Here is a 12,954-nt window from a genome sequence, read left to right on the forward strand (position 1 = left end):
TGCGTCTTGCAGTTAACATCTCCATGTACTGTATGGTGACTAACATAACATAATAAAACAAACAAACAAAATCTCCATGATACTCCAATATCTTTTTGTTTGTTTTGCCTAAACTTAGTTCTCTAATAGCTGAGCAACGATTCTTTATATTGAATTCTTTCCATTATAATCAGTATGGTGTTTCCATCAGTGATTGGACCCTGACAGTGATTCTAAAACTAAGCCATTTTCAAAATAAATAAACTTTAGAACTAAATAAGTAAAAATAAGGAACAGGAAAAAATTAATTAAAGGGAAGAAAACAATTGACAATAGATAGCTTGGAAGATAACTCAAAACTAGGTGAAAACCTATGGCAAAATTTTCAGAAAATAAAAAACAAAAAATTAGTCCGAAAATTCAAAAAATAACTAAAAATTAATTCAGAAACTAAATGAATGTAAAAATATATAGCTAAAAACGACAACAGCTAAAAAAAAAATTACACTGAAAATAAGTCAAAATAACTCAAAATTACAATAACTGAAAAGAGTAACTATAAAAAATAACCCAAACACTGAGTCTAAAGCTAAGTGTTAAGTAAATAATTCTAAATGCGAATTCAAAAATAACTGAAGATAAGTAACTGAAAACGAACTTTGGAAAATAAAAACTACAAAGTTAAATAACTGGAGAACTAGCTCAACATTAATGAAAATTAACTAATAAAACTAGAAAGTTACTCTAAAATTAATTCTAAAACTAAAAAATCTAAACGTAAATTTCTCAGAAGTCGACATGGACCCAATCCTCCCTGAAACTGAGCAGCCTCGGCGCTAGAGACACTACGGCGGGTTCGAGCACACAGCCCGCGCAACACGCCGCTGCCTCAGGCGGGCTCCGCCTTCTGCCGGGCTCGGTAGAGCCCTCCGGGGCGTGGCCTCCGCGGCCTCAGTACGCAGGCCTAGCGCTCGAGCAAGCGCGTGAACAGCTCCGAGGGTCCCGGGCGTCTGCAAGTCCCGGCGCTGGCGCAGGCGCGCGTGGGGCCGCGCGGGAGGTGGCGGACGTCGGCTCCCAATGTCCGGAGCTCGCGCAGGCGCGTGGGGAGCAACTCCCAGGTTCGCCGCTGCCGGCCCCAGGAGAATGGGCTCCGCCGGCAGGCCGCGGACCCTTTCTCAGGCTTCTGGAAGGTGGTCCTGGCCCTTCCCCCCGCGCCAGGGTGGCAGATTCGGAGGGTCCGAGGCCCCTTGGCCGCGTTTAAGTGTGGGCCCGGCCCCCAGCGCCCGCCGCAGCCTGTGCCCGGAACGAAGGCGGCCTGGGGGCGGCTCGGCCGAGCCGGGAGCCGCTGCGGTCTGGAACCAGTGTCAGTTCTCTGGGGAAGAGGGTCCTGCGGCATCCTTCTCTCGCCCGCACTGCTTTTGCCCGCAGATTAGTCGTCTCCCCCCCAGGGGCGAGCAAGCCGGTGCACACTGGCTTAGTTTTGTTTGTTGTCCTGAAATTCCAAGGAGAGTCAGGGGAGCAATGGCTAACCAATTCGCTCACTGTTCTTTCCTCTTTCACACTCACAGGTCCTCGTCGCCACCCGTGAACGGAAGGCTTCGTGTCCAGGGGCCATGGCCTCAGTGGCCCAGACAAAGCGGGGGAGGGGGGCAGGGGTCCCAGAGCCACCTGCTGGGAGGCCAGGGGTGGGGCCTGGCCCTGAGGCCTCTGGCAGCCAAGGAGCCCTCCGGGCCTGGGGGCGGCAGGGCTGGCGGGCAGTGCAGGAACTGAGAGACGTGACAGCCAGTTGCGGCCGCTACGCAGGGAAGTGGCACCTGGCATAAAATGATGACCAGGCACCGGTGGCGGCTTGCTCCTCTCCTGTGGGCCCAGCCGGAGGGGGAGGGGACCCTCAGCCCGGCACAGGGCTGCCACACAGGTTGGTCACAGGTTGACTGCATTATTTCAAGGTCATCTGGGTCTTTCCCTGCCTTCAGGGAGGATCTGCCTGAGCCTGGGAAGAGATGATCTTCCCAGCGCTTCAGGACCCGGGTGACACTGGGGATTGTCAGTGCCTGTGGCCTTCTTGCTGGCAATTCCACAGGTAAGGGAGGGGGGCCCCACTTTAGGGCAGTGTTTTCCTAATGTCTTAAAATAAGATAGAAAGTTTACATCTTGACCCAGTGTCTATGCAAACATAGATACACATATTAAAACAAGTTTTACACAAAACATTACCCTCAGAGATAGGAGTGAGCTTGTCTTGATGAGCACTGAATAATGTCTGGAACTGTTGAATTACTGTAGTGTACACCTGAGACTAATAAAGCATCCCATGTTCACTGGATTTAAAATTTTAAAAATTAGGGTGCCTGGGTGGCTCAGATGGTTAAGCGTCTGCCTTCGGCTCAGGTCATGATCCCAGAGTCCTGGGATCGAGTCCCGCAACAGGCTCCCTGCTCAGCGGGGAGCCTGCCTCTCTCTCTCTCTCTCTCTCTCTCTCTGTCTCTTATGAATAAATAAGTAAAATCTTTAAAAAAAAATTTTTTTAACTAAATTTAAATTTAAAAAGACATTACCCTCAGTATGAGTGATGCCCTTCAATAGTTTGATTGTGTAATTTCATTTTTTTAACGCTGGTCTACACCCACTGAACTGACTTTTTGACGTACTAATGGATTAAAACCCACAGTTAAAAAAGCACCATTCTAGGACAGGGCAAAGGGAGAAAGAAAAGAGAGAAGCAGAAGGAAAATGGTAGGGATATAGGAAAGGTAGAACTGAAAAAGAAGACAAGGAGAGAGTGCAGAAAGGTGTTTTGTGGGAGGTCACACAGGTGCCTGCCATGATGTCCCTTCCAGGGCATCTGCTCTAACATACACTACCATCCCACTCTGTGCCCTTAGGGCTATCTTTTCCATAAGACCCCAGGCTATGTGGTGGCAAGGACAAAATCTTTTTCACCCGGGAAGCCCCACAGCTCCCAGCAGAGGAGTTCTTAAATCGGGCACATCCTTAGAGAATAGGCCTTAGTCCTCAAAGGGGTCAAACAGTCAGTGATTATTTGGCACAGTCAGGATTTGCCCAGTGGGTCACAAGCATCAGTTTTTCTTCTAAAGTGAAGATAACAATATTTATTTTAGAGAGTTAGAGGATTAGTAGTATGTACATCAAGAACATATACGTGCTGGCACATCACAGAAGCTCAATAAATAGCACCTGCTAATATTATTGTTCGTAGTAATAAGAGTAAAAAAAATAGTCTCCGAACAGCACTGGCCACTTCAGGCATGCTTCTGTCACTAACTTTTTGGGGAAATTTGGCTGCCAGTGTCTTCATCCTAGACAAAATGGAAAGCCTCATAGACACATAAGGAAATGACCTTAGAAATAAAAACAGGAAATATGTGCATGCATAAATCAGCAAAAAAATAATTCAAGCTCGTAGACCTTAACAAATGTTCATCTTGGCTATAGCAGCACTTTAAGTTGGTATACATTTTTGAAAAATTAATGGAATCATTTTATTTCCCCAGTGATTACAGTCAGTGTTTTGGGGAAGACATAACACTAACAGGCTCTAGCTACTTCTAGCCTATGTGCCAAAATAAATGCAAAGAGTACTGTAGAGAAATGGATAATATAAATGGGAAAGGTGGACCAGAAAAAGTCATGATGATATGAACTCAAGAGCATTCTCTCTTCCTTCCAACAATCTTCAAAACTCACAATTTGTAAAGATAAACGTTATAGGGAATTTAGTGTTAGTGCTTAATGTTTAGAATACTGGGTTATTTCACTTTACAAAAGTTAAATGAATCTATTAATAAGCCAATTCAGTACAGAGTTTATACTAAGGTATAAACTAAAGTTTATACTTTTTTGGTAAACTCCAGACATTGACAAAATCTTAAGATCAATTATTTTGCTCTAAATTTCTCCTTTCCCTCCTTGTCCACTAGATGGCAGATTGGGACCACCCTGGATCCTCCTAATTCCTTGGCATCTCTTCCTGCACAAATTTTAAATGGTCAAACTCTATTTTTGTTTTGGTTCCTTCCAGATTTCATTCTCATCTCAAGACAAAGAAAGGTAAACTTTGTGAAAACTTTAGGACAATCTCTAGCATATAAACAGAGTTATTTTGACTGAGGAGCTGGAGCTGCCTTAAAGAAGTTTCTTATTCCTTGCCTGAGGGCCTGAGCCACAGCTTTCTCCCATCCCTTTGGAGGAACAATGGGCAGTACCATTGTGCTAACATAAATGAAAGTCCTTGAGCTCCATCTCAGTCTTCACAGAGAGACCTTATATAAGGGGGTCACCTCCATTTTGTAAAAAACAAGATTAGGAACTTAAGTCACATTGAGGGTAGGTAACTTCGTCCAGAGGGACAGAGCTGAGTTTGAACCTGGAACCCTAGGACCTCTGGCACTTGTGCTGAAACCACGGTGCTGTGGCCACCCACGTGATGCTGTTGTCTGGTGGGTATTAAACCACAGGGCTAATTCCTGCCTCATCTGCCCCACTAGCAACCTAGATGTCAAAAAAAGGAGAGTCTCAGGATTAGTCTAGGTTGTTAGGCTGACTCAGGACCTTTTGCAAAGTTTTACTCTGTGAACTGGAGTTTAAACTTGTACACTCAGACTAATACAGCTCTGAAGTGTGTTTTTCCTTCTTGAACCAATCTAAGACAAAGAGGAATCAGAGTTACTAATAAACATCAAGAGAGAATTGGTATCTTTTTTATAAAAATAAAAAAAAACTAAGAAAATCAATAATCGACATGAAGTCTCAAAATATTTGATATTTCTTTTAAAGAGAAAATAATATTTACCTGTGCATGCAATTTTTGCATGCTTCATGAAAAAGCTTATTTCGGGCTGAAAGAGAAAAATCACTCAAAATGAAGCCAATTTTAATTTATTTTAACACACACATTTAAGTAAGCTACTATTAAAGGAATAAAGCCACCACACACATGAAACACTGTATCTGTTTAAGTGTATATAAATGTATGTTTTGATCTTTTTCTTTTCTCATATATTCAGAAAATGTTTCTGTAGTCCAGGCTTATTTGGCCCTGGCATCCTCTCCCACTTACCCACCTACCATGCTATGTTCCCTGTGTGCCTTGATTCTGGATCCATCCTAGTTATCACAGCTAGCTCTTTAAATATGGACGTTAGCAATATCAGTGAGCCCAACATTCCCCATTCTTCCACGGATGCACCAAGAGAATAGAAATGAGCCCAAACTATGTAAGTTGGTGGGGGAACACACATCTCCAGAACCTTATTTGTTCAGCTTTGAGAATAACACCAGGTCTCAACCTCCAGTGGCTCCCCACTGCCCACACCAGCATGAAAGCCAAACTCCTCAGCCTGATATTTGAGGCTACCTCCCTCCTTCTCATTCTCATTGCCTTCCATTCCACCCATGAACCTCTCAAACAAGGCTCCAGATCACCACTGAAAATGCTCATTTAGAAGCAGTTCAGTGATTTTTCAAAGGTTAATTGGTCTACTCTTAATTATCCATGCAACCAACACGAGTTGTTACAGTTGCTACAAGGGGCCTGCAGCCTTCACTTCCTGGCCCCATGCTCTGATGTTTGCCAAAACTGGGTCTTTGCCTTGTATCCTGCACACCATGCAGCCCCTATGAAGCTGCCTGCCACCAGAGCCCTTCTCCCTGGGCCTGAGCTTCCCCCAGTCTCCTGAAACCTCCCAAGTCATAAGTGGTCAGGCTGCAAATGAAGTTGTCCCAAACCACAGCACCTGCCTCCCTCCTTGATTTATCATGTTACTGTGTTCCTCCCATCAGATTACACTCTACTCTTCCCTGCCCAAACCCAGTCTACATCTGTGACTCCCTCTGGCACAAGGCCCCTTCCACCTGGCTGTCTCCAGAGGCCCTGTCTCCACATCCCTCAGAGGCTTCCAGTGTCCTTCTTGTCATCAGATCCTTGTATGCCTTGCCCAGAGTGTAGAGAGTTATGCTCAGCAATCCCAAGGGTTAAAGGTGGTATAGGAATGAACTGGAATGGTAATCTGGTATGTGTCAGAACTTCGTAAAATGCTAGACAGACATAAGGTCCTGATATTCCTGATTCTGAAACCTCCCTTTCCCGTTGCCTGATGCTTCTGAGTCTACATTCTGTCCTGGAAGTCTCGTCTCCTCTCAGGGACCAGCCCAAGGCCCTGCTACTACTCACATGGTGCATCGAGGCCCCTACGAATTCCTAGAGCCCTCGTTGTTGGCATTGCTCTCAGTGACAGCTCATCAGACCCTCCTTGGTGAGCCAGACCCAGAAAACCTGATTCTGCTGCTGAAAAGTTGTATGATATTGACCCCGTTTGCCAGTCTGTAAAAGGAAGGGGCTAGACAAGGCCTCTGGGCCTTTCAGTTCTGAGATTTTACGTGTGTAGACTTTTTCCTTCTTATCTAAACTTTATGTTTTGCCTCTTTTTTTTTTTTTAAGAGAGAGAGGGAGGAGGACAGGTAAGGGAGAGGGAGAGAGAGAACCTTAGGCAGGTTCCATGCCCAGTGCGGGGCCCAATACGGGGCTCAATCTCACAACCCTGAGATCATGACCTGAGCCAAAATCAAGAGTCAGATGCTTAACTAACTGACCCAGGTGTCCCTAAACTTTATGCTTTTAATTTCCATCACAACTTAGAGCATAGTGCTAGGCACACAGAGACCCTATATATGTATTTCTGGATTGGTAACTGAATAACAGGTTTGTCTTACTGGTATGGTAAAGTGATTTTTCACTTTTTTTTTTTTAAGTTTATTTTTATTTTTTCATTATTTTATTTTATTGTTTTCATCATAAGTGTCGTCTTTAATCCCATCATCTATTTCACCCATCCCCCCATCCACCTCCCCTCTGGTAACCATAGGTTTGCACTCTATAGTTAAGAGTCTGTTTCTTGGTTTGTCTCTTTTTTTTTCTTTGCTTGTTTGTTTTGTTTCTTAAATTCCACATATGAGTGAAATCATATGGTATTTGTCTTCTTCTGACTTACTTCCCTTGGCATTATACTCTCTAGCTCTATCCATGTTGTTACAAATGGCAAGATTTCATTCATTTTTACAGCTGAATAATATTCCATTGTATATACATATACCACGTCTTCTTTATCCATTCACCTATGATGGATACTTGGGCTGCTTCCAGGTTTGGGTATCATAAATAATGTTGCAATAAACATAGGGATGCGTGTACCCTTTGAATTAGTGTTTTTGAATTTATTGGATAAATACCCAGTAGTACAATTACTGGATTGTAGGGTAGTTCTATTTTTGATTTTTTGAGGAACATCCATCCTGTTTTCCAGTTTGCATTCCCACCAACAACGCACGAGGGTTCCTTTCTCTCCACATCCTTGCCAACACTTGTTTCTTGTGTTTTTGATTTTAGTCGTTCTGACAGGGGTAAGGTGATATTTTGTAGTTTTGATTTGCATTTCCCTAATGAGTGATGTTAAGCATCTTTTCATGTGTCTGTTGGCCATCTGTATGTCTTCTTTAGAGAAACGTCTGTTCATGTCTTCTGCCCGCTTTTTATTGGATCTTTTGTTTTGGGGGTGTGAGTTTTATCAGTTCTTTATATATTTCACTCTGGACACTCCTAAGTTTATATTTTCTTTCCCCATCTCATAGCAACTGGATTATTTCCTGGCAGAAATTTAGTTAGAATATTAAAGTGTAGCCAAAGGCCAGGGACCGAAACCTCCATATTCTACAAATGCAGATTCCCAGGCACCAAACCTAGAGATTCTGACTCCACAGGTCAGGTGGAAATCTGTAACAAGCCCCTCAAGTGATTCTGAAGCTATAGCCCTGAGTCACCCTTTGAGAAACATTAAGAAGTAAGGATTTTTAGGACAATGCAGAGAGTAAAAATTTGTTTCTGGTGGCAACAAGTGATGTTTTCTTTCTTTGTGGAGAAAGATTGGGGGGGTGTCCTTGAGAGATGGAGCCTGGAAGGCAGAGGAGTGCCCACCACTGGTTTCTGTCTGTGGCAGGTTGAACCTCCGGCAGTGCGGGAGCTGGAACGGCCCATGCTGCTGGACTCGCACATAGCCTCCATAGCTACTCCGTTCATGACCTTATTGTGCCAACACAAGGGTGGCCAAGGGCCGAGACTGGCTGAGGATAACTGGAAGAGTCATGCTGTTTGATTAGTTGATTAATGCCTGTTCTATGGGAGATGCTTTCTGCTGGGCATTAACATAGGTTACAAAGATGTTCACACTCCATGCCCACTATCTTGGTCCACTAGTCACACACCTCTTTCCCACATACCTTCATCCCCAATCTTCCAATGTTTTCTTTTCATGTGCCTGACCAGCTGGCCAAGCTATTCACCATTGCCCACAAGCCTCTGTGCATCTTTGCCTTGGGCCATTACTCTTTTTTCACAAAGGAGATGACTTGATGTACTGCCTGATTCTATCCTTAGGAGGATACTCTTCACTGCAATCCCTGAGGGTCCCCTAATTGAGGCTACACTACAGTAACTGTTCATTTTTGTCTCGCACCTACATACCAACTGACCTGTCCCTGAACCAAACAGCCTTTTTCCTCCTGTCAGTTAGTTATAGGAGCCCTCCATGTCATCTGTGGAGGGCTGACTCCAGGATGGCCCCATGATCCCTACCTCCAGGTGTTCACTGTCTTGGGTAATCCCCTTCCCTTCAGTGTAGGCATGTCCTGTGACTTGCTTCTATCAGTGGAGTATGGCAAAGATGATGGGGTGCACATGAGAAGGTGTACTTGATACACTATATAAGATTGTAACACCCATCTTGCAAGGACACTCCCTGTGCCTGTTTGCTGTGAAGAAGCAAGTGGCCATGTTACAAGCTACCACGTGGAAAGGGACATGTGACAAGGAGCTGAAGGGGGTCTCTGGCTAACAGCCAACAAGAAGCTAAACCCCTCAGTGTGACAGCCTGCAAGGAAGTGGCTTCTGATAATTATCACATGAGGCTGGAAGTGAATCTCTCCCCAGTTGATGCCCAGATAATATCACAGCCTTGATTACAATGCTCAGATAGTATCAATGCCTTGATTACAGCTTTGTGAAAACCCAAGGAAAAGGACCCATCTAAGTTATGCCCCAAGTGCTGACCCACAAAAACTGTGAAATAATAGTGTTGTTTTAAGCTGCTAAATTTGTAGTAATATTGTTATGCAGCAGTAGAAAACTAATACAAAGCCAGAAATGTCAGCTGAGAGAGGCACTGGTACAGAATGGTAGGCGACATGGGAGCTTGGGCCACTTGCTCATGCAGGTCCCTGTGCATTGCTGTTCCCAGGGTTACCACTTCCATTTTGTGATGGAATGCTGCTGGTTCCTCCCAACCTTGGTGAATTTGACAGAACCCAGCTCCTGGTGGGTAATGCTGGACATCTGGTCACTTAATGTCCCCTAGTTAGATGCTTAATCTATTCACCAGGGCTCAGTAGCACATGGGGATCTCTTTTCCAAATGATTCTCTGCTGCAGATGGCATAGATCTGCATCAAGACCCCAGGGCTTTATGTTGTGCTTCTACTCTTTTCCACATGGCATCTTTTCTCACCACAGATAACTCTAATACCAGAGAGTCTACCTGGTTGTACTGCCCACTGATTGCACTGCCCAAGCAGCAGTGATGCTTGCACGTCAGCCTGGATCTGCTGGCAGTTTTCCTTGTCACTAAGTAGTAAGTGAGAGCAGTACTTCTAAATATGGAATATGCTGCCTCCAGAAACCAAAAGGACTGCCAGGCATTGTGCTTTCTTCTTAGTTGTGTGAGATAATAATTTGTCCTAATTTGGTGGGAATGGGAGAATACGTCCCAGCTTACACCAAACCACTGGATCCCTAAGAACTTCCCTGATGTGATGGTCCCCTGAATCACCATTTAGCCTCTTTTCTGTCCTCTGGCTTGCATGTCTTACCCAGTCCTCCAGTATATTTGCCACTTCTTGCTCGCCTGATCATTAATATAATACATGAATGTGTTTTTTTGCAGAATGTCCAGATGGTCCAGGTCCTTAAGACTATATTCTAGGAAAGGGCAGATTTAACATAGCTCAAAGGCAACATTGTGAATGTATACTTGTCCTGTCCCATGTGAATGTGAACTACACTGATCATCCTTCCTAATGAGGATTGAAAAGAATACATTTATGAGATTGATGGCCGTATACTCTGTGTCCAAAGCCATTTTAATGTGATCTAGCAAAGATACCATATCTGGCTCATAGCTGCAGTTGGGAGGCTACTACTTGGTTGAGTTCATGGTAACCCACTGTTATCCTCCAGGATACACTTAGTGTTTGTAGGGGACATACTGTGTTAATGGAATGGGCCTATGATGAGGACCAGCATTCCTGCCTACTTCAGCTGTTTCAGGGTAGCACTAATATCTGCCATATCCCTTCATATGGTATTGTTTTTGATTTACTGTCTTGGCTGGGAAGGGTAGAATGGTTTCAGGTGGATTCAACTTGGCATTCTCCACTATGATAGCCCTTATCCCACAGGCCAAGGAACCAATGTGGGTTCTGCCAATACCTAAGCATGCCCATTCCATTATTCCTTTGGGAACGAGGGAAATTACCAGCAGATGAGCGTGTGGAGTAGGTGAACCTACCATGAGCCAGACCTGAGTCAGAACTCCATTTATCCTATCCTTTATCCACCCCACTCCCAAGAGGGGAGTTACGAAGATGCTTTGGGCCCCTAGATATCTCAACTCAGACCATGTATCCTTGAAAGGTTTTGTATTCCTCTTCCTTCAGTGTATAGTTATATGAGTAAAAGTCTTTGGAGAAGGACTAAGGAAAACATTACCTCTTTTTTTTTTTTTTTTTGCCATGGTGTTTGCAGGGTTCTTTTTTGTGAGCTCTCTGTCAGTCAATGGGATTTGGGTTGGAAAACCAGTTCAGGTCTGGAAATAGAGAGTGATCAAGACTTTTTATTGTCGTGGCTGTATTGTTGTGGCAGGTCAGCCTCCTGATCATCCATCTTGGATTTATTTTGGTTCTGTAGATTGAGCAATACTCTCATTTGCTGTTCATCTATCATGTCTCTCAGGATGCTATGCTGTATTAATCACCTCCCTAGCTCTCTGTAAGTCAGACCTCTCTGACTGCCTCTGACACTGCCACTCATGATAACAATTATACCTGGCTTACTTTTGAGAGTTAAGTATTGCCGTCTGGCTTCTGTTTTGGAATTCTGTTGTCCCCATCAAAAAACCCTGCTCCATCCTAACATCTCCTACCAGTGGCCTTGGCCTATGGAGGGCAGCCCTCCACTGCTTCTTAACAATACTGGAGCCCCCCTCATTAGCACATCCCTTGTCACTTTGGACAAGAACACCGTATCCTAAGAACAGAGGAGGCTAGTAGCTTTTTGGCCTTATGTAGTATATCCCAGTCAAGTGTCTGATTTCTTCCCCCAGTGCTTGCCACTGCAGGGCATTTCTACTTAGTGTGGGTCACTGCTTTCTCCAAGTTTCCAAGGGACAACCAAATACTATCACCTGAACGCTTTGCCAGGATATTATATCCCACATCACAGGTTTTTCTCCCTTTTCCATCCAGCACAGTACCATATATGCTCTCCTACTTGTCAGTCAGTTTGTGTTAACCAGTCCTGCAGCTCCTTCAGCATGTAGTCCTTTTCTACCACTAGCCAGCCCAGCGTTTCTTCGTCCTCACTATAGCTCTGGTGGTCGGGAGTGGAGAGTGGGGTACACCGTTGAGGGGTAAGGAGATATATGTGTTGTGTTAGAAGGCAGAAACCTCTGCATCATCAAGCTTATACATATATCCACAAGAGAAAAGCATCAGCCTTTAACAGGGAAGAATGGGCTACTTCTGTTCTCAACAGCATTTAAAGAAGTATGGAAATTTAAGATTTTCAAATGCATCAACCCAGATGACCCTATTTCAAGTCTCAGCATCCCATTATTTTTCCAATGAGGACCTTGACCTTGGTGTCATAAGCTTTGTTAAAAGAGAAATGAATAAACATGTAAAATTAACAATGAATATCATGTTGAGATTATACCAAACAAAATTTATAGCCATTCATTTGGAGAAGACCCAGCTCACCCTTATGGGCTAGGGGAAAGGCGTGCAGCAAAGGCAGCATTTATTAGTATTTTTTAAGATTTTATTTATTTATTTATTTGACAGAGAGAGAGAGAGAGCACAAGCGGGGGGGGAGGGGCGACAGGCAGAGGGAGAGGGAGAAGCAGGCTCCCCGCTGAGCAAGAAGCCCCATGCAGGGGCTCCATCCCAGGACCCCGGGATCATGACCAGAGCGAAGACAGACGCCCCAGCAAAGGTAGCATTTAAAAAGGGTCAGATTTCAGTTAGATTTAAGAAAATTTCAGAACTAAGATAAGAAGTGGGTAAAGATAAAAAGGGAGTCCTCAGACTTGCCTGGAGCCCACAGGGCATGTATCATGGTGGGGTTAAACATTATTATCAGTCTTTTGTCTTGAGTGGTCTGCACCACCAGATTTCTGGGCACAGTTCTGGGATTAGAAAATGACTATTATCCGCATGCCGAGGTGCTCCCTCTCACCAACGGCCAGTTAGTAATAGAGGTATAAGCCATATGCGTTCAAAAGGGCAAAGACATCGTCTTCAGACGTCTCTAGCTTTAAAGCACAGTTTGCCATGCGACGACGAAGCTGGAGGAAGAGGACAGGATAATCAGGGTGCCCTCTTCTGGCGAGGGGCCGACTCCACCCTCTCCATTCCCCATCTTTCTTTGGGGTGAAGCAGGTTTTTAGCCGAACTGTGTCGCCGCAGAAAAGTCTGTGAGACGCCCCAGGGCCACCAATGACGTCCACAGTACGGTACAGGGTCTGCACACTCGTGCCTAAAAAGAGAGCCAGCCTCCTGAAGCCCTCCGGGGACAGCGGGTACAGAAGAAGAGCACGCCCCTCCCCACGTATGGAAGCAGCCGCAGACCCCT

The sequence above is a fragment of the Neomonachus schauinslandi genome, chromosome 1, assembly GCF_002201575.2.
Source record: "Neomonachus schauinslandi chromosome 1, ASM220157v2, whole genome shotgun sequence".
NCBI lineage: Eukaryota > Metazoa > Chordata > Mammalia > Carnivora > Phocidae > Neomonachus > Neomonachus schauinslandi.